Below are 5,205 nucleotides of genomic sequence, written 5' to 3'. Positions count from 1 at the left end.
GCTCAGTCTCATCCTCAGCCTCCTCCAGGTCAATGATCTTGATGGCCACCACCTCCTTGGTGCGGTTGTCGATCCCTTTATACACTTCACCAAATGATCCTTTGCCAATCCTCTCCAGCTTGGTGAACAGCTCCTCAGGATCCACCCTGGAGTGCTAGAAACCAGAAAGTAGAGATGAGCAAAGTCCATGAAGTCCTGGGGCAGCCTGCAGAGTGCCATGCAATACCCACCCAGACACTTCATCTCCCTATCTACGCATCTAGTGGATCATTTGATTCACCCAAAACTACCCTAAAAGCTCTCCATGTGCTGAGAAACTTAACACAGGACACTTCCAAGATGAGAAGAATTGAAGAAGCCTTTGATATGAGTATTTTGGCCCTCTCCGTAGCCCACAGTGGGGGAGGAAGGGGAAACAAGCCCAGAAGAACAATGTCAGCAAGTATCTCTACAGAAAGTGCCAGCTGTTTTGGGACAGGACTGCTCAACTGCAGCACCAAAGTAGTGCCAAAACAGCTCCACGAACAAGCACTAGTGCACACTGAATAAAACAGCAGGCAAGGTGTACCAGAAACAGCAGCCTTCTTTTGAAGATCCAGATAAGATGATGGGCATAAGCAAGAAGCCACAGGAAGCTCCCAAAGATGCTTCCCTAGTGCTGTCTTCCTGCACTCAAAGATGGCAATGATTTTAAAGTCTTCCACCCCGGGAGCACCCAGCCCAGCTCCATTCAGGTGTTTGCAGAGGGAGCCTCACATCTTTTGGAAGGTCAGCAGCAAGAAGGTCAGACACCTGCCTATCCCAGAGGAGACAGGAGAGCTGAATGGACACACCATCTGCAGACCTGCTCTTCTGAAACAGCCTCTCCTCTTGTTGGCACACCCAGATGCAAAAGCAAACAGCATTTCCCTCACTAGATAAGCACATTGACTGGGAAGCTACAAACACGATCATCATGGGAGAAACACTGATTCTAATAGCAGCCTCAAAGTTAACTCTTCATTAAGATGAGTATGGGCAAGAAAGGGAGGAAATCAGAGTAATTTTATCATGTTATTTCATTCTACCCAGCTGCAGACTAGGAGGAGGCCCTGCTTTGCTTCATGCTGCTGAAGGGCTCTTTGTGATTAGTTTTTTCTGCCTTTTTTTTTTTTAAGGAAGTCTAGTTAAAAATAATAAAAATAAAATCTAGAAAATATGGCCTGAACTCCAGGAAGCAGCCAAGTTACAGTGAGTTTTCCACACCTAGAACTTCTCAGTCTCACCTCCAACATGCCACCCCAGAGGGACCACTCCCTTGCAAGGGCCTTGAGCTGGCAGAGATTTGATCTGAGAACAGGGCAGCTGCATTTTTCCATCTACCACCAGGTTCTAGCAGCAGCACCACAGCCCTAGGTGCTGCTTAATGATTAAGCCAGCCAGTCATTACAGGTTGTTTGCCTTCTGTGCCCAAGGCATGGCAAGATGAGGAAAGCCAGGCCCAGAATGAGCCTTGCAGTCAGCTCTCTCCACAGGATTTCCACATGCATCCAGTCCAAGAAACAGAAGGATAACCAAATATCCTTGTGTCCATGGCAACACCCAAACAGGTTGTACTTTGAACAAATGCACTGGAAACAGACTGGAGGGGAGATGAAAGGAATGGGAAATACATAACAGGGACTGAAGGGAGGGAGGCAGGGAAAAGGAAAGAGGATTTGAGCTTGAAAAATGCCAGGAGACAAAAGGAGAATGAGAACTGCAGCACAGGGAGAACAGTCTGGCTAGTCCAGGCTCACAAGAAGCCAGAAGCAGTTTCCAACTCCTGGCCAGCTTACATGAAGGGGCAACAAGGCGGCTGGGATGTCTCTCTGCACAGCCACCTCCCACATGGTAAAAATGCCACTCACCACAGCAGCCCCTCCACACCTCAGAGAGAGGGGGGAGAAAGCAGATAATCTCCTAGGAGTACCTGGCTCTGCTGGTAAAGGAAAGACTATCCACAGAATCCTGCAGGGAAACAACCCTGCAAAAAAAACCCCTTGCTTCCCTCCCATAGAAGTAATTTTTCAATAAGAAATGGCAAAGTCTAAGTTACTGCTCCTGCCCTCAGCCTGACATGACACAACAGGACTGCTTCTTCTAGAGCAGGACATTAAACATCAGAGCAGCAGCTACTGCAGGCAGCTTTTGGGACAACCACCATCTTAGGTACCAGGCTCTGTGATGACAGTCAAAGAACTTCCACACTTCAGTGTCAGTTTATCCTGTCTTCTGCAGAATAAAGCAGTTCAGGTTGGGGCAGTGAAGGTGACAAGCATTGCTGACCAGCACAGGGAAATTTTGCCTGTGGGACTCAGAAAAATTATATAACTCTGCTGAACAGAAGAGACAGACCTACCACAGTAGGTTGGAACAGGAAACTTTGTAGGTACTGGATTGACCTGTCACTTCAAAACTCTTGTGGAAATGCTTTGGAGCTCTGAGATGCCAGGGTATGACTCTAGGGAGGGCCTGAGGACGTGCATCCCTTGACAGAGTTGCCAAAAATCACACGGGGCAAAGTGGTAGAGTCAAGTCAGCTGTGGTTACACTCCCGGGTGCCTGCTGCAGGACCAGAGCCTGCTCACAAGTTTCTTCACCTTCTGCAAACACAGGGGAGGAAACAGGCCCTCCCCTGATCCAAGCAGGTTAATGCCTGCCCAGTGACACATCTGGTCAGCTACCCCTGTGGACAACCACAGGAGACACTGCCAGGTGGCATTTTTGTGGAGTCAATTCTGAATTCCCATAGCAAACTAAGGCAGATGAAATTATGCCACCCTGCAGGACATCTGCTCAGCAGCTCCAGTCCATTGCAGAAGTTCCTGTTGGAGCTGCCACATGGTAACTGGCAGCTGATGAGCAAATGTTCAGATCAGTGGGCACACCAGTCTCAGCACTCAACAGAACAAACACAGTCATGCCAGGAACAGAGAGTGCAGGGCTCTGTCAGAAGACAAGCACACTGCTGCACTCAGGGGCTTACATGAGGGGAACAGGGGAGGAGGAGAAATACATTCTGGGTAGCCTGACTCTCCCCTACCCCAATAAATGTGCCCCTGCAGAGCACTGCAACGAGGGCTGTAACCAGCAGGATCTGTGCCTTTTCTAAATACAAGTTTATCTTGTCAGAGAACCATCCTGGCTGCAAACCCATGTTCTGGAGCTGCACAGCTACAAACACACCTGAAAAACTTCATTAGTATAAACTAACAGAATCCAGATGAAACACTTTACACCTGCATAAATAAGCACAGGCAACCCAAAGAAGCTTATTAGTACCTGTCAGCTTTGCAACTGCTCACCAGCTTGGGATCTTTCCATTTTCTTCCACATTCACAGAACCCACCAGGGCTACTAAATGGAGCTCGGGGCCAGAGTTTGAAGAGCTGGCTGACCAGCTGCTGATCCTTGTTCTCCTACAATGTGTAAAGCCTTTAAGGGTCACCCCATTGTACCTTTTTGCCTGACTGAATGTCAATTACACAGCAGTTCTGGAGCAAAAAGCCTCATGTTGTTTCTCCCCCCTGAGAGCAGTCACACACCAGAGATGGCTCAGTCAGGCATGCAGGAAGAGGAGGGAACAAGGATTAGAGGGATGAGGACAATCTGCTAGTAATGTGCTCCACTTCTGCCCTCCAGGAGCTAATCTCCCAGCGCAGGAAAGAAGGATGCTCTGTCATGATGGGTGTGGGGGTGTTTGATACCATGTGTTAAAGCAGAGCAACTCAGTGCAGACATCAGGCATGAAGAACTGCGGTGCCTGATGAGACCAGCCTGGCAGGAACACCAGCTGCTTCACGGGGAAAGAATGGGTTTAGCAGCCCTGCCACCTCCAGCTGCAGAGACAATGTAACCACAGGCTTTGAGAAGAGACTAGAGAAGAAAGGTAAGTATTTACCCTCATTTTGAAGCTACTACCTGGAAATATAAACTGCTTCTTTGGGACAGTAGCAAATACAGAATCACAATGCTTGGGGTTGGAAGGGATCTCTGGAGACCATGGAGTCCAACCCCCCCTGCCTGAGCAGGACCACCACAGAATCCAGGGCAGGTCACTCAAATGCCTTTTGAACCAGCTTCTCTCTGGCTGAGTCTGGCTGCAACTCATGCTCAGAAGAGTCACACCTGCATCTGCTGCACAGAACACTGGGCAATGCTTAAATGGAAATGAGAGCTCCCTGTTCTGGGGCAGCTCAGGACCAGAATAACTGTTCTATGTGGCAGAAATCAGAAACAGAAACAAATTTTCAAGGCCACCATACTTGAAGACCTGAAGCTGACTGGGAGTTTGGCAGCCCCCAAAGTTTTATATGGATCTACAGCAGCTTTCAGTGTTCCTTCTGACTGGGGCACTTTCCAACCAGCCAAACCAACAAACTTAATTTTCCTCTGCCAAACACAGTGAAAGGAGGAAGTTGGTTTTGATGAACCTCAATTTCTGACCTTCTTGCCTTCATTGCCTCCTCTCCTCCCCAACTTCCCATCCACCATTTACCCACATTGCATGCTACACACTCACCTCTCCAACAGAGGTGTCTGCAGCAGACACCACATTCTCTTTGGTGAAGTCAGCTTTGTATTTGGAAAGATTTGAAAGCCTCCCTGTCTAACCTGTGCACAGTTCTTTTCATCTGCAGAACCTGAGACATTTTAGAACTTCTGGAGTAGACAAAAGGGAAGTTCATGTTCATCACCTTGAAACACACAGGAATTTGTCTGAGACTCCCAACTTGCTTCACAGAGGTTCTTTTGGTTCAAGGGAGTGAAGCATTACTTAGCCAGAGAACCTGAGTGGCTTCTTCAAGGTCACAAAGGGAAAAACAAAACTAGGAACAGAGTTGGCATCAGAGCTTTAAAGACTGTAATGCAAATAAATAATCTAGCAGATAAGAGCTCCCAACAAAGCCCAGAAGCCCACTGTGCTGGATGTGCACAGCAAAGGGCAGCCAAGAAAAGGGAAGGAAATGGAAGCACAGAGGTAAAGCAACCTGGGGATTTGCCTAAGGTAACCCTGCACATCAGCAACAGAACTGGGAAAGACAAGTCAAGCCTCTGACATCTCAATCCAAGTCTCAGTCTCTCAATTTCACAGCATCTCCCACCATTCCCTATACTCTGAGAAGGGGCCACTTCCTATTGCCCTTCCAGCAAGTCTCAGTTACACAAACATCCAGGTCCCAT

At 48.2% G+C, this 5,205-nt stretch overlaps 1 protein-coding gene across 1 annotated transcript in view; it reads right to left on the bottom strand.

Moving 5' to 3' along the window:
• The window catches only part of STK25 (serine/threonine kinase 25), an 11,078-nt gene extending 10,930 nt beyond the window's left edge, over positions 1–148 (bottom strand). The window contains exon 1 of the mRNA XM_009996722.1: positions 8–148. The gene's annotated coding sequence lies outside the window, so the exon portion shown is untranslated. The remainder of the gene's footprint in view (positions 1–7) is intronic.
• Positions 149–5,205: the final 5,057 nt, after the last annotated feature.

The sequence above is a fragment of the Chaetura pelagica genome, unplaced genomic scaffold (assembly GCF_000747805.2).
Source record: "Chaetura pelagica isolate M959 unplaced genomic scaffold, ChaPel_1.0 scaffold264, whole genome shotgun sequence".
In the NCBI taxonomy this organism is placed as follows: domain Eukaryota; kingdom Metazoa; phylum Chordata; class Aves; order Apodiformes; family Apodidae; genus Chaetura; species Chaetura pelagica.
The sequence above is the reverse complement of the archived record's forward strand: the minus strand, read 5'-3'. Positions and strand labels throughout refer to the sequence as shown.